The 22,820-nt window shown below is 40.9% G+C and overlaps 1 protein-coding gene and 1 non-coding gene across 3 annotated transcripts in view; one reads left to right on the top strand and one right to left on the bottom strand.

Moving 5' to 3' along the window:
* FGD5 (FYVE, RhoGEF and PH domain containing 5) overlaps positions 1-22,820 on the bottom strand; it is a 1,722,626-nt gene that overhangs the window by 854,123 nt on the left and 845,683 nt on the right. The window lies entirely within an intron of this gene.
* On the top strand, positions 4,782-4,854 carry TRNAF-GAA. Its single transcript has one exon. It is a non-coding gene; the product is annotated as a tRNA-Phe (tRNA).

The raw sequence follows: 22,820 nt of genomic DNA, 5'->3' as shown, positions 1-22,820 counted from the left end.
TTTAATCCTTTACCATTCTTAACGTACTGCTCTTCTTCACCAAAATTAGCCCAAACTGCTTTATGATCTGAGAAACACACTTTTAACACTCTCCCTTCTCTTCCAACAAAGTCTTCTGGGGAAAAGTTAATAATAATTTTCAGATCACCTATTTTACACGCACACTCACACACACACACACACACACACACACACACACACACACACACTCACATTCTATTTTTTTCTAATTTTCAAACCACTCAGACTCATCATTTTCCTCATTTTTATTTCCTTACTAACTTTACCCATCTCTTTCTTTAGCTTTCAATTAAAATCCCCATAAATAATATTCATAATATTACATAGAATTTTAATAAATCAAACAATTCTTCTCTTTCTTTACTGTCTATACAATCATATATAATAATCAGTCTTACTATCCTTCCTTCTACCTAATATCTGTGACAGTATCCTCCTTGACTTAATGATGATGTCATCTAAAACATAAATATTTTTCAGTTTTAAACATAACAGCAATTCCCATACATCTTTCTATTCCAAAATTCTTCTATTTTCCTATCCTTAATAATTCTAATTGCTTTGTCTTCTCACTGCTTATAAATCTTATATCCCTCAAAGACATTATATTTGCTTGTATTGCCCCCCTCCATTGATATATCATCTATCTCCTTACATCACTTATAATACTATTCACATTTAAGGTAACCATTTTACAATTATCTATTTTCTTTTTTTCTTTCTCTCAAACTTATTCCCTTAAATTTTGTTTTTTCTCCACTTAACTATTTTCCCAATAGATTTTTAATTTTTTTCGCTCTCTTTCAAATTATGCATTCTTCATCACAAACATCCAAACTCTCCTTCTCTTAACTCTTTTCTTCTACTTTTATTTACTTCTTTATTTAACTTTTTCCTTTCATTTAAATTTTACCTCTTCAGATTCTTCTGATATACTACCCTCCTATTCCCCTCATTGTTCTTTTCCTTCCTGTCCATTTACCTATTTCCCCTTTTCACAATCCATCCATAAATGCCCTGTTTGATTCCATTTATATTTATTTATTTATTTATTGGCATTTGATTAGCAGGAAAGTCCAACTAGATAGGAATCCATTTTCAGCAGAGGCCTGGGGAGAAAAGCTCCAAAGTTTTACAAAATATTTTAAGGACAATAATTTTGCAATCTTTAAAAATAATACAAAATACAGTTTAAATAATTATACCATATTAGGCATAATATGAAAACATTGGTAAAGAATAGATACAAGTTGTATGACAATGATTTAATAGAGAAATGTTAGCCAGTTTATGCAGAAATTAAAGGTAAGTTAATATAGTACAAACAGGAATTGCAATATGAAGTAAGAGAACAACAAACTTATGGTATATTTAGAAAGAAAGCCAGGGGAGATAAATTGATAGAAGTAAGGAAGTGAGTGAAGAAGGGAGAGTAAGGAGGTGTAAGGTATGAATAGGTATTTGTTCACATTTAGGGATATAGTTTATCCTGGTGTGGAGCAAGAACAGAGACTGCTTTTGGGTAGGAAGTCTTTCAGAATGATTTTGAAGGATGGAAGGGAGGGTACTGACCTGATGGATAGAGGTAAGGAGTTCCAGGCCTTGGCAACATTGTTATGAGTACAGGCAATGCCCAGCAGATTTGAAAGGTTTGTGGACAGACATGCATTTTTGGTCATTGGAGTGTAATGACCGACTTGTGTGGAATGTTATTTAGTCTTGGACAAGCAGATGGAGTATGGATAATATTGTAGGTGGTAAGAAGCTGTGCATATGTTACTTGATGGGGTAGTTCTAACCAGTTTAGGCTTTTTTGTGCTGTAGAGTGGTGGGTTTTGAAACAGGTATTTGCTGCAAATTTAGCAACTTTGTTATATAATTCTTCAAGTTTTGATTTTCATGATGCCTGAAAGTTAGTAAGTATGGGAGTACCATAAAGAAGTGTGGGGAGGAGATAAGTAGTGGTAAGTAGCTTCAGTTGTGTTGGTGAGAAAATTTTTGGTTCTATAAAGCATCCCTATTTTTTGATTACTTTTTCTTCAATCTTTGTATTATCAAGAGAGAGGACTTTAAATTTTGTTTTCTCATGGGAGAGGGATTTGGGGGGGGAGTAGTAGTTTTTTTTTTTTGGATTGAGCATGAGTAATTTTTTGGAGGTGTGTCAAGTTATAAGAAGTGCAAATGAGTAAGTTAGCTACATACTGTATTAGGGATGCCTGTTGTGTGGATGTGTGGTGTGTGTTGGTGAGAATGTTAATGAGGAGGGGAGCAAGAACATAGCCTTGTGGTACACCAGTGGTGATGGGGAGGCATGGAGATAGGGTGGTGTGTCATTTTACTGACTGATATCTATTGGATAGGTAGATTTTGGACCATAGAAGGGTTGGCTGAGAGAAACCTAATGAGGATATTTGAAGTAGAAGTTTGCTGTCATAAACTGTGTCAAAGGCTTTAGCAAGTCTAGACGTAAGGAGGAGACTAATTTGCCATTATCTCATGCTTTATTGGCAGTATCTATATAGGATGGAAGTGCAGTGTTAGTACTATGGGAAGGATGGAAGCCATGCTTTGTTGGAGATAGGAGTTCTTCCTGCAGGAGTTAGTTTAGCAATTGTTTTTGAATACATTTTTCAAGTATTTTAGAGACAGGGAAAATATTGCTATAGGTCTAAAGTAATAATGTCTGCTAAATGTCCTCCTTTGTATAGAGGGAGATAATGTATGACTTTTTCCAGATAGAGAGAATGAGGGTTTCCTGGACTGTCCGATTTATAAGGATCGAGGTGGGGTAGGCAATGTTATTGGCTGCTGTGTTAAGGTATTCACTTGGAAGGTCATCAGCCAAAGGAGAGCAACAATTGAGTTTGTTTAAGAATAGTTTTATATAGGATGTGGGCAGAGATTTGAAGGTGAAAGTGGATGTGATGATATGTGGCTGTTGGACAGGGGTATGATTAGATGTTGGGGAATACATGGATAGAGATGCTATACTATCTATGTTGAATTGTATTGTGATTTCATGTGATAAGTTATTGGGAAAGGGGTTAGTGTTGAATTAATGGCCAGGATGCAAGATTTCTTTAATGGCTGTCCAGAATTGTTTAGGGTTGTATTTGCTATTATTCTGGAAGTTATTAGAGTATACTTTTTTGACTTTATTAATTTGCTTTTTAGTACAATTTCAAAGCATTATAAAGTTTTCAAGGTATTGTCATGTTTTATATTTTTGCCTTTCTGTCCATGCATTATTTGTTTTTAGTCTCTTCCTTTTAGGACATGAAAGGCTACTTAGGAAATTCTGGAAAGTTGGATCAAGTTAATTTACAGCATCATCTAAGGAAGTTCCAGTCAATAGATGATAGGTTAGTTGTTGTGTTGTTTTATAAACATGCTGTGTAAGTGGATATGTGAGATGTCTGGTTGTATAGATTGAGAGATGATCACTTAGACAGTCAGACATTGTACCTGAGGTGGTATATTTGCTACGGTCTGATTATAGGATCCAGTCTAACAGGGAATTTGATGTCTTGCTGTAATTTGTGGGGGATATTAATTAGTTGTGTGAAACCAAATAAGTTCATGCTAGACGTAGGGGAGTTAAAGTTTATGTCCAACCGATTGACAGTCACATCACCTAGTAGTATTACTTCTTGTGGAATTGTTATGGCTATCCAATGTAGGATATCTTCCAGAATAGCTGTATTGTTACCAAGTGGGATGTAAATAACAGTAATACATATTTGTTTGAAATTGTTTAACTTTAGGAAAGCAATAAGAAGCTCTGCTGAACTGAAATTTGGTATTGGTTTGTTGTAAGGGAAATGTGGCAGTTCTTGGGAAATATAAAGTATTTAGAACATTCCTGTTTATATGGTCACGTCATTATGGATAATACTATAGCTAGAATGTTTAATTTTGCAGTAATTTATGCTGGGTTTAAGCCAAGTTTCAGTTAGGGAATATCAAGCTGAATATTATAATATTTTACTTCACACTTTTTTGCATCATGTCTAACTTCACACAAAAACATTTTCTTTTATCACATTTGTCAATTGTGTCCTTCAGATGTTCTAAATACTTCCTACTCCCTTCCACATTTATTACACTTGGTAAATGTATAATCTTTTCATTTACCATTTTTAATATCACAATACATTCTCATCCACTAGTCCATAAACTTCTGTTGTCATACACTTTAATCAACTTGATGACACAGCTCTTCTAATTTGTTTAGTAATGTTTTCAATGTCTGTGCAAAATTGCACATACATTTTTGTTTTAGTCTCTGGGTTATATGCATTAATTGCACATTCATTCCAAAGATTAATGGCTTTATGTGTTTCAATTTTTTTTTTAATTTCTCAGGTCCCTGCCCACATTCAAAAATAATTTTCTTTACTTATTAAAATGAAAACCTTTACCTCAGGAGCTGCAATGCCCAATAATGCAATAACATTTTCCTAAACGTAATACATGTTCAACTCTTTCTCACTTTTCTCTTAAATTCTAACATGCATTTTGAAAGAATAAGAAGTATTAAACTTTGCCTGGCATTACTGACTGTTATAAAAACATATGAATGACAGGGCAAAAATAAGAGACAAAAGTAGAGACGTTATGCAAAATATTGGAGTTGAGAGGTATGTCCCAGAATAATAAACAAATTGTAGAGGAGAGAAACGTTGTACTGTTGTGTCCTAAAAAGAAATTAAAATAAACTCTTTTGTCAGTCAGCAAAGTAATTAAAGAGGAGTTCATAAGCCAAAATAGCTCAGTTGGGAGAGAGTTAGACTGAAGATCTAAAGGTCCATGGTTCAATCCTGGGTTTTGGCAGCAGACCCTTTTGAGATTTCAACCCATCAATCAGGCCTTTTTCAATACATATGTTTTGTGGGAGGTTGGCATACTGGTTAAGGTGTTTACCTTACAGACACAAGGTGCAGGGTTTGATTCTCAAATGGGGTAATTGGGTATGTTTAAAATGGCCCACAAGGGCAGTTAGCCTAGTACTAATCTATGAACCTATATTTTAGGAGTCTTAAACACTGTCTTGTATGACAGCACAGTGATAACAAGTGGTAGTAGAAAGACCATATTCTCACATGATTAAGAATGGAAAAATAGCTAACAGTGGCTGTAATAAATAGGCGTCCAAGAGATGGGTAGCTGAGAAACATTGCCCAGAACTTAAGAAGCTATTAGAAAGCAGCTAATATTTTAAACTTTGTTTTCTGGCTGTGCACCAGGCATCAATCTTTCTGTGGTCCATACTCAGATGCATGTTCCAGATAATATAGCCAAAACTGAAAATGAGTGGAGTCTGTCCATTACAGGATATCATAAGAACCCAGTACCTTTGAAAGTTCACCTGCTAAGACAGGAAGTGAGTATTTAGAAAGTAGAACATTTGTGACCAGGGAGGTTGTGGTTCCATATCGGATATTACTGACCCTAGTTAGAAGTCTGGTTCAGAGTAATAAATCTTTTAACAGTCACATTATTTAATGCATTGGCTGACAGTAGATCTAAATATGCATTTCAGCTCTGATCCCCACAAAACAAACATGCATTCTTTTGCTGGACAACATTCAACAGATTACATAGAAAGTACAGTTACTGTTTCTTCTTGAGAAATATCTAGACAAAACTGTGGTGGTCAACAAGGTCCCATTTGCAGTCTGAAGTACCAAAGTTAATATTCAGTTTTTAGAGTGGACTTTCAATATATTCAGCTTTATGTTTGTAGATTGTAATGTGGTACAAATAATTCCAGTTCACTAAATTTAGTTTACCAATAAGCAGTCACAGACACATGAAGTAAATATAATGGTAGCCTATGCTGCACGCATTAGGATAATTAGACAGATGGGTATGGATTTTTGCAGGCATGCAAATAAATGTCTGGCAAGTAATATGGCAGAGTCATCAGCACATTGCATTAATTTTGCTATATCACGGTGAAGTGCCAAGTTACTAGCAAAGTGTATAATGAGCACAGGGTCAAGAACTGACTCTTGTGCACACCTGCTGAGATTAAAAAGGAATGAGAGAAAGAGAGAGAAAAAGTGAGAAACAGAAAAAGAAAGACAAGAGTGATGATCTGTCCAATAAGTGAAATGTCTTTTCAACATAACTTGTGAAAAAGTAAGTGGCACTAAGAAGGAGACCACAGCATGTAAGTGTTCTCAGTACTTTGGAACACGGCTTTTCAGCGCTTCTGTGGATCCCTAGTGATATCTACATTGCTTACTGTACTTATTTCCTTGTTTCACTTGAAAGAAAGTTACTGTTTGTCGTTTTTGCATTTAAGTTACCTGTAACACATTGCATTTAAGTTACCTGGCACTTGCTCACTAAAGCAATTATATAAGTCAGCACTAAAATATTAAAAGCACTACACCCTCAAACTCCCCTTGAGTACCTTGTTCCCCATTGGCCCTTTTTTTTCAATTATAAAGGAATTCCCAATACTATTCTAGCATGTCCAAAGGTCAGTTGTCAATCTCCTCTCTGGTCCAGCTGGTGAATCTGGGAATCTTGAGGCAATCTTACAACTGCCTCATGTACACAGACAACCCTCTCCTCCTCCCAACAAATTCCAACACATGTGAGAGATGCAACCATATAGCCATACTGGAGGCTAAGTTCTCTCAACTCAGTACTGGCAAAACCAGTCAGGAGGGGAAGGAAACCATACTTATTACAATTCCAGTCTCACATAGACCTACCATGACAGTAAACCAAACACATACACACACAAAAACATACTCGGAGGCTCTAAATAAAAATCTGCCTAAGCAGCAGAGACCTCCAAAGCAGACACCCAAGCAATCGCTACCCCAAAACAAAACACGTGCAACACATAGCTCACAAAGCCAGTGTGCTAAACAGTCACAGCCCTTAAGGCTAAACAACACACCTGATACACTTGTAAAAGGTGACTCTATCATCAGGCACACTGATGTCCCGCTCACCAGGCTGAACAAGGAGAAGGTCACGGTGAGCTGCCTGTCAGGTGCTAGGATCCGCCACATAACAGAAGCACTCAGGTCACTCCAAGGCAAGTACAAATATGACTCGGTCATTGTCCATGCTGGTGTGAATGACCTGAGACGTACCTCCCTGGACTACATGAAAAGAGACATAGAGGAGCTCTCTGAGCATGTAGCCCAGGCCGGTATGACCCTGACCTTGAGTAGCATCTTACCCTCACCAAGAATGATGCCACAATATGAAGACAAGATGATCAATTTCAACAATTGGCTTAAGTATTGGTGTCATTCAAAGGGGATCCAATGCCTGTCAGCCAGGGATGGCATGCTCGACAAGCAACGATGCTTCACTAGGGATGGCTTGCACCTGTCACCCCTGGGCTTTTGGATATTGGCAAAGGCTCTTGCTACCCCCATAGTGCCTTTTTTAGGCAAGGCTCAAAGGACAAACCCACCTCCATAGGTATCACAAGGGATAAGAAACTAAGAGTAATGCTACTCAACGCCAGAAGTCTAAACCTCAAGATGCACGCACTCGAAACTCTCCTTAGCATGGAGAACATCGATATCTGTGCAGCAACATAAACCTGGTTCAAGGCTCCCGAGAGCACCCCAGCACTACCAGGTTATGCCTCATACCATGCTTTGTGGCCCCAAAACTTGGACCGAACCACAAAAGGAGGGGGAGTATCAATATTCGTCAAAGATACCCACACTTCCAGGTTGGTGGCACAGCACAAATCATCAGAGACTATCCATGTGCAACTAACAGTGGGTAAAACTGCCTTGCAGTTTATAGCCTGCTACAGACCACCCTCCCAAACCCAGGAACCCCACTCGGCCTTCTTGAGAACACTGGAAAATATGAAGGCCTCTCCAAACACCATTATATTGGGCGACTTCAACTACCCAAACATAGACTGGGAGCATTACTCTAGCTCCAACACCCTAGCCCAAAGGTTCCTAGAATTTATAAACTCAAATGCTATGGAACCACTTGTTACCACTCCCACAAGAGGGGAAAACATACTGGACCTGATCATTACCAACATGGGGACTCTATGCTCCAGACCAGAAGTGTATCCCTCACTGGTAAGATCAGACCATAAACTAATCTCACTGGATATTCACATCCCGACTCCACCCCCTGCCCTCAAAACCACAGTGAAAAACTTCTCTAAAGCAAATTTCACACTCCTCAAAACCGAGGTGAAATCCTTCAAAGCCCCCGGGCCTGTGGAAAATATGGCCCAGACCGCAGAATCCTTTATAAATGCATTCTATGAACACCTTCAGGAATGCATGGATCATGCAATCCAAATAAAACCAAGACCCAATCCTCCAAAGGCAGACGTCCTGTCTGGTGGACCCCAGCCATAAACAAACTATACAATAGAAGGAGGAAGCTACTACATGATAGAGCAAAATCCCAAAAAGGGAAGGTATCTCTGATCAGTATTGGCAAAAAACTATGGGCACTCATAAAATCATCTAAGGCCAGCTTTGAGAGAAAAATTGCACAGGACACTAAGGATAATCACAAGGCTTTCTTTAGTTATGTTAGGAACCTGGATGGGAATTCCCAGATATGCTCAGAATTAGTCCAAAATGACAAAAAATACACTGAACCCACAGACATTGCCAACATCCTAGCTGACAGGTTCAGCGCAAACTCCCCCCCCCACCAAAAGGGCAAATATCCATCCCAGCAGAGTGCTGCCCCCCTGACATCTCAGATGCTCAGGTAAGAGCTGCCCTCTCCAAAGCAAAAAATACAGCATCAATGGGACCAGACGGTGTCCCGGGCTGTGTCCTACATGAACTCCAAGAAGAGCTAAACCCCAACATAAAGCTACCATTCAGTCTCAGCCTTACTACAGGATATGTACCCAAAGAGTGGCGTACAGCAACAGTGGTCCCTCTCCACAAAGGTGGTGCCTCAATGGATCCTGGAAACTATCGCCCCATAAGCCTGGCTAGCTTGGTCTGCAAAGCTATGGAAAGGATCATCATGGACCTCATAAATAAAGATATTGGGGACCTACAGACACTGGAGCCTACCCAGTTCGGCTTTGTTAAGGGCAGATCCTGCCTCTTAAACCTGGTTGATTTCTTTGAAACAGTCACCAAGGCCATTGACGAGGGGAAGGTGGTCCACACAGCCTACCTGGACCTCGCAAAAGCCTTCGATCCAATACCCCACTCGGGCATTATAGATAAGCTCACCAGCTTAAATATAAACCTCCATGTCACTAGATGGGTTGCAAACTGGCTCAAGGACAGAACCCACATGGTTAGAATTGCTGGAACCATGTCAGACTCCAAACCAGTTACAAGTGGCATCCCACAAGGCTCAGTCCTGGGACCTCTCTTGTTTGGTATATATTTCTCGGAGGTACAGGCCAACATGGAAGGACTGTGGCTGACCAAGTTCGCAGATGACTGCAAACTGGGCGCCATAATCGACTCTCCAGCCGACACAAGCATCCTCCAAAAGGGCCTCATAGAAACAGACAACTGGTGCCAGAGCCATGGCCTCAAGCTAAATGCCAAAAAGTATATAGTCATCCCTTTGGCAAAAACAAAGTGCCCACAAATTACCACATAGGTGGTAATCCATTAAGTACAGAAGAAGTAATTAGGGACCTGGGGACCCAAGTTGATAGCAATCTCTCATTTGACAACCACGTGGCCAAAGTGGTTAGAAAAACATTTTATATAGCCCACCTAATCATGAAGGGATTCACATCTAGATCAGGGGAGGTCATCGTGCCTCTTTACTCATACCTCATCAGGCCCATAATTGAGTACCATGCCCCTTTTGGGATGTACCTTACCAGACACCTGCAGCAACTGGAAAGACCCCAAAAGTACCTCACCAAGAGGATCAAAGGGCTCAAACAGATGCCATATGCTGCTCGGTTAAAGAAACTCCAGCTCTACTCAGTGGCATACCGCCTGCTCAGAGGCAATCTGTGCCTAACGTATAAAGCCATGTCCAACCCGGAATTAATGGACATGCTGCACCTCAGAAAATCCAAATCCCATCGAGCTACGCGCTCGAGAGACTTGAACCTCAGCACTGAAATAAATAGGTCATGCTGGAGGGACAGATTTATAACCCAGAGGCTCCCTTCACTCTGGAATAAAATCCCAGTCTAGGTTAGGCAGAGTCCCTCATTGACTCTCTTCAAGAGGAATCTTGATGAGTGGATGGGAGATTGTAGGTTTACCCCGGGTATCACTTCTGTGTCACTGTTAGACAGAGACACAGTATACTAACCTCGAAAAAAGGCATAGCAAAATTAATTTAAAATGGGTGACGAAAGCCAAACACACTCTGGCTAGGCTTATAAATGCCCTAGGGCAGATAGCCTAGTATGAACCTATGAACCTATGAACCTATGACAGTATCAAATGCCGTGCAAAGGCAAACAAAGAGAGATCCAACAAGTTTACCAAGTAGTAGGCATAATCAATGATGTTCAAGAAAGTAGTGCAAATACCATAGCCAGATCAGAAAGATTGTTAAATTTGTCATATGCGATTATTGCAAGTTAAGTACTAAAGGAGTTTTGGACAGACACATTTTTCTAGAATTTTAGAATTTTCTAGAATTTTAGAAAGTAAAAGAAGAGTAACAATAGCTTAGTAAGGCAAATGAAGTTCTATATTTTCAAAGAAATACTAGAAATGCCTTCTTCCATAAGAAGACAACATACCCTTCCTTACCTGAAGCACCAGGAGCAGAAATTTTCAAAAATTGGGCTGGAAATGTACTAGTTAATATTTAATCCTGGTTTCAATTGCCAGAGTAATTTGTGAACCATGCTAGATTAGATAGTCTGCATTGAGAAAGCAGGACATTTCAAGTGGCAGGAAGCAATTTGTTCATTATGATATAATACTATACTGCTCAGACAAGCTCCACGTGGGTTTACAGAGTGGTCCTAGCAGTAGGGAACTCAGAAAAGCGACTACCTTCTGGATTTAAGTATCTTTGCTTTTTTTCACTTGAAATAGCTTCTGTAGCTTACCTTGAACTAGCCTGAACTGTTATTTAACTGATTGCTGCATTATTTTAAAATCTGCACTTAAAGTTACATTTTAGTCGAATTTGATCGAAAGTTTGCTTGTTTGTTTGTTTAATTTAACTGTGGATGCTGCCCACTAAAGTGTGCTAGCCTGTGTAACTAATTTATCACTGTTTCTGCATTTTCTGTGTGTTTCTACCGAAAAAAACAAAACAAAAAAATAATTCTTGTTTTCCCGCCTTCCTCGACTAGTTTAGACCAGTTTACAGGCATTGCTGTATTCTGGGCTGTGGTGTAGTTCCTGTGTTGTCCATTACCTTACTTGGATAGAAGGAAGTTTCTTTGCTCACCAGTGGGAGTGGGGAGCCTTGAGCAGCCTACCTGTCCTTGGGGAAGTGACCTCAGCAAAAGAAGCTGTAGTAATTGGTTGTTTGGGACCATTTCCAGCTCTTTTGTAGTTCACTGTTTAAAATCCGTGTTTGCACAGCTTTATGCTGATCATACGCATAGCGCAGCGGTTAAACAAGGTTAAACTTTTTCTGGCTCCGCCAAGTCTGTTCTTCAAATTTTCCCTTAAGGAAGCTCTACTCTTAGTATAACCAGACTACTCACTGTATTATAAGCCTAGCACTTGTTCTCAATACTTCTCTACTAAGTAAGCACTCTCGTACTAAGTAAAGCACTACATCTACTTACCACCCCTGTGAATACCCACTTCCCTTAAAGGTATACCACTCCCTTATACTGTTCTAGCATGTCGAGTGGTAGATTACTGGTGTCATCTCCAGTTCAGCTGGTCAATCTGGGCATCTTGAGACAATGCTACAATTGTCTCATGTACACAGACAACCCTCTCCTCCTCCCAACAAACACAAATACATGTGAGAGATGCAACTATATAGCCAAACTGGAGGCTGAACTCTCTCAACTCAGGGCTGGCATGACCAGACAGGAGGAGATGGCAACCAAACACACAACAATCCCAGTCCCACATAGACCTACCACAACTGCAAACCAAACACATAAAAACACAAAGACATACTGAGGCTCTAATAAAAACTTACCAAAACAACAGAGGCTCCCAAAGCAGACATCCAAAAATCCACCACCTCAAAACAAAACACATGCAACACATACTTCAATAAATCAGTGTGTCGACCAATCGCAGCCCTGAAGGCCAAACACCTTGCCTGATACACTAGTAATAGGTGACTCCATAGTCAGACACACTGATGTCCCACTGACCAGGCTGAACAAGGAGAAGGTGACTGTGAGCTGTCTATCGGGAGCTAGGATCCGCCACATAACACACGCACTCAGGTCACTCCAAAGCAAGTACAAATATGACTCCATCATTGTCCATGCTGGTGTGAATGACCTGAGATGTACCTCCCTGGACTACATGAAAAGAGACATAGAGGAGCTCTCCGATTATGTAGCCCAGGCTGGTATGACCCTGACCCTGAGCAGCATCTTGCCCTCACCAAGAATGATACCACAATACAAAGACAAGATGATCAGCTTTAACAATTGGCTCAAGTACTGGTTTCATTCTAAGGGGATCCAATGTCTGTCTGCCTGGGATGATATGTTGGACAAGCCACGCTGCTTCGCAAGGGATGGCTTACACCTGTCACCACTGGGCTTCCGGATATTGGCTAAGGCTCTTGCCACCCCCATAGTGCCTTTTTTAGGCAAGGCTCAAAAGACAAACCCACCTCCTTAGAAAACAAAAATGGAAAAAAACTAAGGGTAATGCTGCTCAACACCAGAAGTTTAAATCTCAAGATGCAGGCACTTGATGCACTCCTCAGCATGGAGAACATCGACGTCTGTGCAGTAACTGAAACCTGGTTCAAGGCTCCTGAGAGCACCCCAGCGCTACCAGGCTATACCTCGTATCATGCTTTTCGGCCCCAAAACCCAGGCCGAACCACAAAGGGAGGGGGAGTGTCCATATTCATAAAGGACACCCACACTTCCAGGTTAGTAGCAACACATGAAGCATCAGAGACCATACAGGTGCAACTAACCATAGGCAAAACTGCTATACAACTGGTAGCAGGTTACAGACCACCCTCCCAATCTCAAGAACCCCACTCAGCCTTCCTGAAGACATTGGAGGATATGAATGTATCACAAAATACCATCATACTGGGAGACTTCAACTACCCAAACATAGATTGGGTACATTATTCTAGCCCTAATACCCTAGCCCAAAGGTTCCTGGAATTCATAAATTCAAATGCACTGGAACAACTAGTCACCTCTCCCACTAGGGAGATAATATACTAGACCTGATCATCACAAACATGGGGACAAAATGCTCCACACCGAAGTATACCCCTCACTACTCAGATGTGACCACAAACTAATCACCCTGGATATACATATTCCACCTCCACCCACAGCACTAAAGACCACAGTGAAAAACTTCTCAAAAGCAGACTTCACTCTTCTTAAGACTGAGATGGTATCCTTTAAGCCCACTGTGCCAGTGGATACCACATCCCACAATGCAGAATCCTTCACAAATGCTTTCTATGGACATCTCCAAGAATGCATGGATCATGCAATCCCAAACAAATCCAAGTCCCTCTCCACCAAATGTAAGCGTCCTGTCTGGTGGACCTCAGCCATAAACAAATTGTATAACAAAAGAAGGAAGCTACTGCACATCAGAGCGAAATCCCATGAAGGGAAGACATCTCTGATCAACATTAGCAGAAAACTATGTTCTCTCATAAAAACATCCAAGGCAAACTTTGAGAGAAAAATCACTAAGGACACTAAAGATAACCACAAAGCCTTCTTCAGCTATGTTAGAAACCTGGGCGGAAACCCTCAGATATGCTCAGAGTTGGTTCACAACAACAAAAAAATACACTGAACCCACAGATATTGCTAACATTCTGGCTGACAGGTTCAGTGCAAATTTCTCACCTCCTTCACCCCCAAAAGAAGAAATACTTATCCCAGCTGAATGTAATCTTCCTGTCATCTCAGATGTCCAAGTGAGAACCGCCCTAAACAAAGCAAAAAACACAGCATCAATGGGACCTGACGGTATCCTGGGGGGTGTGTGTTACGTGAACTCCAAGAGGAGCTAAGCCCACATATAAAAATGCTATTTAACCTTAGCCTTACTTTGGGATATGTACCTGAACACTGGCATAAAGCAACAGTGGTCCCACTCCACAAGGGGGGGGTGCCTCTACAGACCCTGGAAACTACCGCCCCATAAGCTTGACTAGTCTGGTCTGCAAAGCTATGGAAAGAATCATTATGGAACTCATAAACGGAGACATAGGGGACCTACAGATGCTTGACCCCACCCAGTTCGGCTTTGTAAAGGGCACATCCTGCCTTTTAAACCTGGTTGACTTTTTCGAAACAGTCACTAGAGCCATTGATGAGGGCAAAGCAGTCCATACAGCATACCTGGACTTGGCTAAGGCCCTCGACACAATACCCCACTCAGGCATCATAGATAAGCTAAACAGCTTAAAAGTAAACCCTTATGTCACTAGATGGGTTGCAAACTGGCTAAAGGACAGAACCCATAAGTTAAAATCGCTGGAGCAATGTCAGACTCAAAGCCAGTCACAAGTGGTGTCCCACAGGAATCTGTCCTGGGACCCCTCTTGTTCGGCATTTATTTCTCAGATCTTAAAGCAAACATGGGAGGGCTGTGGCTGATAAAGTTCACAGATGACTGCAAACTAGGCGCCATAGTCGATACACCAGCAGATACACACATCCTACAAAAGGCCTCACTGAAACGGACAACTGGTGCCGTAATCACAGCCTTAAACTAAATGCCAAAAAATGTATAGTCATCCCTTTTGGAAAAAACAAAGTACCCACAAATTATCACATAGACAGCAACCCACTGAGTACGGAAAAAGTAATCAGAGACCTAGGGACCCAAGTAGACAGCGACCTCTCATTTGACACCCACGTTGCCAAAGTGGTTAGAAAAACATTCTACCTTGCACACCTCATCATGAAGGGTTTCACATCCAGATCCAAGGATGTCATTGTACCCCTATATTCCTCCCTCATCAGACCCATGATTGAGTACAATGCCCCATTTGGTATGTACCTCACCCGGCACTTGCAACAGCTGGAGAGACCACAAAAGTACCTCACCAAAAGGATCAAGGGTCTCCAACATATGTCTTATTCTGCCAGACTAAAGAAACTTCAGCTCTATTCAGTAGCATACCGCCTGCTCAGAGGTGACCTCTGCCTGACGTACAAGGCCATGTCTAATCAGGATCTGATGGACATGCTCCACCTCAAAAAATCCAAATCCATCAGGACCACGAGAGCTAAAGACTTAAACCTCGGCACAAGTATGAATAGGACATGCTGGAGGGATAGATTCATAACCCAGAGGCTTCCCATGCTTTGGAACAGGATCCCAGTTCGTATTAGGCAGAGCCTCTCACTGACTCTCTTCAAGAGAAATCTTGATGAGTGGATGGGAGATCATAAGTTTACCCCAGGGGTCTCATCTGTATCACTGCTAGACAGGGGCACAGTAAACTAATTCTATTATATAAGGGGACCTTCACTGTGTCACTACTAGACAGAGGCACAGTATTCTAGATTTATTCTGTACATTTTTGTACCACTTCATGGGGTGGCAAAAGCCACATCACTATGGCTAGGCTTAAAAATGCCCCAGGGCAGATAGCCTAGTACTATACTATGAAATTATGAAACCATGATGATAACTAGAAAATAAATATCTTTAAAAAGCTTGTAAAAATGAGACACAGTCTGTGCCAATATGATCATTAGATAATAAAAGGGAGTGGGAAGTGGCACTATAGGCAGGGTTACAGAACTTTTTAATGGGGTTTTAGAATTTGGGGGTAATTCTTTAGGTTCAACTTTTGCTGTTCACAATAATACCTTCTTTTACCAGATAGTATGGTATATTTTATTTGATTTCATGCATAATGGCATTTGTTGGGGGTCGGTCTGGAATTTGGCATTATATGCAGTGACAGAGACCTGGTTCAAGGCTCCAGAGAGCACCCCTGGTTCAAGGCTGCAGAGAACACCCCTGCATTACTAGGCTATAATTCATATCACACCTTTCAGCCACCTAACCTGAACCAAAACACTAAGGGCTGAGGCGTGTCCATATTCATTAAGGATATCCACACCTCCTGGCTAGTTGCTCAATATAATGCATCCAAAATTATCCAAGTGCAACTAACACTTGGCAAGACTGCAACCTAGGTTGTAGCTTGCTACAGATCCCCCACCATGCCCCAGGATTCCCACTCTTCATTTCTTAAGATACTGGAAAATATTAAGGTACAACCCAATACCTTAATTATGGGCAATTTCAACTACCTCCCCATCAACTGGGAGAACTACTCATGTACCAACTCATTCATTCAACATTTTCTGGAATTCATAAATTCTAACGCCTTGGATCAGCTTGTCCACACCCCCACCAGGGGCACCAATATCCTGGACCAAGTCATTACTAATATGGGTAACCGGTGTTGCACGCCAGAGCTCAACTCCTCACTGGTCAGTTCTGACCACAAGCTAATCACCCGAGATCCATATCCAACCCCCACCCCCATTAAGAAAACCAAAAACTACTCCAAAGCTAACTTCATGCTTCTTAAGACAGAAATGGCAAACTTCACGACACCCATGCAGACAGAAAATAGAGGTACGACTGCTGAATCTTATACAAATGCACTGTATAAGCACATACACGAGTGCATAGATCATGCCATCCCCAACAGAACCAAGACGCTATCCTCCAAAAAAAGGAAGCCAATCTGGTGGCCCCCTGCCATAAACAAACTCTACAACAGAAGGAAGAAGCTGTTGCAAAAAAGAGTAAAATCCCAAGATTGGAGGAACTCCCTGGTCAGCCTCAGCAAGAAGCTGAGATCCCTCATAAAATCCTCCAAAGCCAGTTATGAAAATAAAATCACCACTGATTCTAAAGACAACCAGAAAGCATTCTACAGCTATGTCAAGAATCTCAATGGCAACACTCAGATCTGCTCTGCGCTACAGCACAATGGCAATAAATATACAGAAACAACCAATATTGCCAACATCCTGGCAGATAGGTTCACTGCTAACTTTACCCCACTCTCACCCTCCAAAGAGCCCATCTTAATACCGGAAGAATGCAAAGCCCCTATAATCATGGATGAACAAGTAAAGACCGCACTCTCCAAAGCCAAGAACACAGCATCCATGGGACCAGACAACATCCCAGGCTGCGTACTGCATGAACTACAGAACGAACTGGCACCCCACCTAAGTACCATGTTCAATCATAGCCTCATCTCAGGGTATGTGCCTAATGAATGGTGCACAGTGACAGCTATCCCACTCCACAAAGAGGGTGCCACCATGGATCCCAGAAACTACCGCCCCATTAGTCTGACAAGCCTGGTCTGCAAGGCCATGGAATGTATCATCTTGGAGCTTATAAACAAAGACATAGGTAACCTCCAAACCCTGGACCCCACTCAGTTTGGGTTTGTATAAGGTAACTCATGTCTACTAAACCTGATTAACTTCTTTGAAGCAGTCACTAGAGCCATAGATGAGGGCAAGGTAGTGCACACAGCCTATCTTGACCTTGCCAAGGCTTTCAATACCATCCCCACTCACGAATTTTAGATAAACTCACTAAACTGGGCATAAATCCCTATGTCACAAGATGGGTGGCCAACTGGCTCACTGATAGAACCCACACAGTAAAAGTAGCCATCTCCAAGTCTGACTTCAGACCAGTGATGAGTGGAGTACCACAGGGTTTGGTCCTGGGTCCTCTCCTGTTCGGCATCTACTTCTCTGAAGTGCAGGCCAACACAGAAGGTCTTTGGCTAACAAAGTTCACAGATGACTGCAAACTGTGAGCCATAACAGAATCACCTAATGATGTAGACATTCTACAAAAGGGCCTCACAGAGACAGATGCTTGGTGTCAAAGTCATGGCCTCAAGCTCAATGCCAAGAAGTGCATTGTCATCCCCTTTGGGAAAAACTCAGTACCCATGAACTACCACATAGGCGGCAGCTCACAAAACACTGAGTGTGACAACAGACCTCGGGACACAGGTGGACAGTAGTCTTTCCTTTGATAAATACATCACCACAGTAGTCAGGAAATCCTTCTAGGTGGCACACCTCATCACAAAAGGGTTCTTCTCTGCAAAAACGGAGGTCATTGTTCCTCTCTACTCATCCCTCATCAGACCCATTATAGAGTACAATGCCTCGTTTGGCATGTATCTCACAAGACACCTACAACAACTGGAAAATCCACAGAAATACCACACTAAGAGGATTACCGGCCTCAAACAGATGCCATATGCAGACCGTTTCAAAACAACAAGTAAAGACCGCACTCTCCAAAGCCAAGAACACAGCATCCATGGGACCAGACAACATCCCAGGCTGCGTACTGCATGAACTACAGAACGAACTGGCACCCCACCTAAGTACCATGTTCAATCATAGCCTCATCTCAGAGTATGTGCCTAATGAATGGTGCACAGTGATAGCTATCCCACTCCACAAAGAGGGTGCCACCATGGATCCCAGAAACTACCGCCCCATTAGTCTGACAAGCCTGGTCTGCAAGGCCATGGAATGTATCATCTTGGAGCTTATAAACAAAGACATAGGTAACCTCCAAACCCTGGACCCCACTCAGTTTGGGTTTGTATAAGGTAACTCATGTCTACTAAACCTGATTAACTTCTTTGAAGCAGTCACTAGAGCCATAGATGAGGGCAAGGTAGTGCACACAGCCTATCTTGACCTTGCCAAGGCTTTCAATACCATCCCCCACTCACGAATTTTAGATAAACTCACTAAACTGGGCATAAATCCCTATGTCACAAGATGGGTGGCCAACTGGCTCACTGATAGAACCCACACAGTAAAAGTAGCCATCTCCAAGTCTGACTTCAGACCAGTGATGAGTGGAGTACCACAGGGTTCGGTCCTGGGTCCTCTCCTGTTCGGCATCTACTTCTCTGAAGTGCAGGCCAACACAGAAGGTCTTTGGCTAACAAAGTTCGCAGATGACTGCAAACTGTGAGCCATAACAGAATCACCTAATGATGTAGACATTCTACAAAAGGGCCTCACAGAGACAGATGCTTGGTGTCAAAGTCATGGCCTCAAGCTCAATGCCAAGAAGTGCATTGTCATCCCCTTTGGGAAAAACTCAGTACCCATGAACTACCACATAGGCGGTAGCTCACAAAACACTGAGTGTGACAACAGACCTCGGGACACAGGTGGACAGTAGTCTTTCCTTTGATAAATACATCACCACAGTAGTCAGGAAATCCTTCTAGGTGGCACACCTCATCACAAAAGGGTTCTTCTCTACAAAAACGGAGGTCATTGTTCCTCTCTACTCATCCCTCATCAGACCCATTATAGAGTACAATGCCTCGTTTGGCATGTATCTCACAAGACACCTACAACAACTGGAAAATCCACAGAAATACCACACTAAGAGGATTACCGGCCTCAAACAGATGCCATATGCAGACCGTTTCAAAACAACTCCAGCTTTACTCCATCACATATCGCCTACTCAGAGGCAATCTCTGCCTAACATACAAAGCTGTCAAACCCAGAGCTGTTGGACATGCTGCACATAAAGAAATCCCAATCTCTCCGAACTACATGCTTCAGGGACCTAAACCTTGTCACCACAATAAACAGAACATGCTGGAGGGATAGATTCCTGTCCCAGAGACTTCCCATACTCTGGAACAAACTACTCATTCATGTCAAGCAAAGCTCCTCATTGGCCCTCTTTAAGAAAAATGTTGACGACTGAATGGGAAATAGAAAATTCACCCCGGGATCACTTCTGCGACACTGCTTGACAGGGGCACAGGAAAATAATTTTCTTGGGTGGCGAAAGCCAGGGAACCTTTTTGGCTAGGTTTACATAGGCCCCAGGGCCGATAGCCTAGTACTTACCTATGAACCTATGAACCTATGATAGAAGTCCTAAGGGGTTTCTGTGTGACATCAAGAATATGACTTTTGGAATTATTCAGGGACGCTGGTTTGTCTGATGCATTTCTTCCTATAAGGCTGGGTTTTCTTGTATATAAAGAATTAAGTATCTTGTATAAACAAAATCATTACAGTTTCTTTTATACTAAGATACTGCTTTACCAAAAGGAAGAGGATATACTGGAGTCATCTACTTATCTAGTGGTGTCAAGAATGAATGGGGAAAGACCTTTGAATTTTTCTTGAAGAACATTATACAAGTTCTGAAGATTTTTTTCTGTAATCCATACACATCAAAAGTAGACTGGCTATCTCTAAGGGAATTCGCCAAAATGTCCACCAAAATTTCAGCAGAGTTAATGTAATCAATAGACAGGATGTGGTCTAGTATATTCTCTCAGCAACTTGTCTTATTGAATCTATTGGTGAGATTGATTAATTGTATTAAATACTGTAACTGAATGAAAAAATGTTCAGCATCATCTAAATGGCATCTCCAATTTATGTGTGGGTCACCCATGACGATTAGCTCAGCTTTTATCATTAATCATCAGCCAGTGGGATACCTGATCAGCTACATACATGGCACTCTGGAAAAATGTAAGGACAACTGACTGACAATACCTGTTAATTTTGATATAAATTAGGGTTACTCTGTTGGCAGAATCAGATTTGTTAATTGGGAGAAAATATGCACTGATTATCTTTAAATAAAGCTGAATTATACACTATAGTAGTGAATGCATTAAAGCATTTAATTACCAGAAAAGCTGCTATTTCTTATTTACTTCCAATAATTTCAGACTTTTTTATTGAGCTACTTGCCCTTGTACCTTTTAATTTTACATTTCTCACAGCAAACAATGTCTAGACTTGTCTATTTACTGCCGTCAGTTTTAGTCAGCTTGTTTCCATGGAAACATAAGAACAGAATGTACTTCTCAACTTACACTGAACATTTATTTGCTAGAGGAAAAGTATTTGTTACATTGTAATATATCATTTTTAAAACTCACTTGCTTAAATAAAAATGTTGTCATTAGAATAAGGCATGGGCATTAATCCAGACATTCACCAATGCAAAAGCAAAAGAAAACATTTCAACTTTCTCTATATATACTATAATCAGTGCACTTTTACATCCCATCCCTCACCCCAACAGTCCAAGATTACAACCTATTAACTTAAATGTGTTTTGTCCAGCCTTTCTTGTCTTTTTACATTGTAATGCTTACATTTTTGAAACAAAAAAAGAAGAAAAAACTTGTTTACTTTAGTGTCTTTATCACAGACCACATATTATCACTGAAAATGTTTTCCTATATATCATGCAATTTATATCATGAAATGTTTTATATAATTACTAAGAGCAAAAATTGTTTTACTAAACAGTTACTTTTTCATTCCTTCTTTTCCTTTTAGTGCCCTTCCAAACATTAATGACAGGAAGTTGGGCACATGCCTGGTTGTGCATTTGACAAAGTCAACAAACATCCAATCTTTATCAGTCACTCTTTTTTTGCAAAGCCATATTTCACAAACATGATTGATGCTTTATGGTCTCACATTTATTCAATAATTTCAGTGTTACTGGTCTTCTTTTGCATCTCCATCTCCCAACACCAAACTCTAGTTCAAGTCCTATGTACTCCTGACTCTTCTAGTCAACTTCTATGATTTTTTTTCTGCCTCTTAAGCTTTTTCCTTTGGAACATTGGAAAAGGTTTCACTGGCAAAGTCGCTATGAGCTTTATTATCTGAAGAAGAATAAAAAGAAGTGTCCCCTTCTGCCTGGTGGCTTACTTTTTGTTGGACAAACTTTTCTTCCTTAGCCTGTTCTGCATCAAAAGATGACTTTGATCCTCCAGGAAAAACTATTCTGAAGACAGCTGGATACAGCAGCTTGGATATCGCACCTGTCTCTCATTTCGTTGTTACTATTCATGTCTTGGCTGCTTTCTAATTGGCCAGGTCTGGAGCATACACATGACATGCCCTTTAAATTAACAAATCCTGCTGTGGAATACCAGCCCAGTTACTTATTTGTGCTTTCATAAAATTAATACAATCGGTTCCTTACAGTTTCTCTTGTTCAGCAGAAAAAATCAGGTTTTATCTACATGCTGTAACCTCTAAGTCTACCATTTTTAACAGCTCTTCTTGAACAGTCTTATACTCCGCCAGTCTTTTCTTCATTTCAACCTCTGGCTTTTGCAGTTCATCTGAATAGCTATTTAAAGCCTCTTCCATTTTTTTCCAGCCATTTGTTATATGAATTGATATACTACCTCAGTGTTTCATTTATTTTAATCACCTCTGAGCACATTTAACTTACATTTCCCCCTAAATTACTGGAAGCCATCTCTTGTACCAAAGTAGGAGCTTGAACTTTTCTTTTTGGCTGAACAGCTGCAGGATTCTTCCCAGGCAGTGTTTTCTCTTCACCTTTTCTAGCTGATGTTCTTTTTGTCTCTCTAAATTTTTTCCTTGGTGGCATTCAGGTAGCATACTTACTAACTAGTGACTGAATTTTACGAAAAGGCAGTACTGGCCCTTATCCATTAGTTTCTTTTTTCACACTGGGAGAGCTGAAATTAAACTTTTGATCAGTGTGCAGCCATCTTGGAAAAATCCTTGAATATCTGTTTTGGTACACTGCTACAAATGCAGTTTAGTATTCTGCATAATTAAGGAACTCAGTATTAAAGGTGGACAAGACAACATG

This window comes from Protopterus annectens, chromosome 7.part1, assembly GCF_019279795.1.
Source record: "Protopterus annectens isolate FY-2018-M chromosome 7.part1, PAN1.0, whole genome shotgun sequence".
Classification (NCBI taxonomy): Eukaryota; Metazoa; Chordata; order Ceratodontiformes; family Protopteridae; genus Protopterus; species Protopterus annectens.
This window is presented reverse-complemented; position numbering and strand designations above follow the sequence as displayed.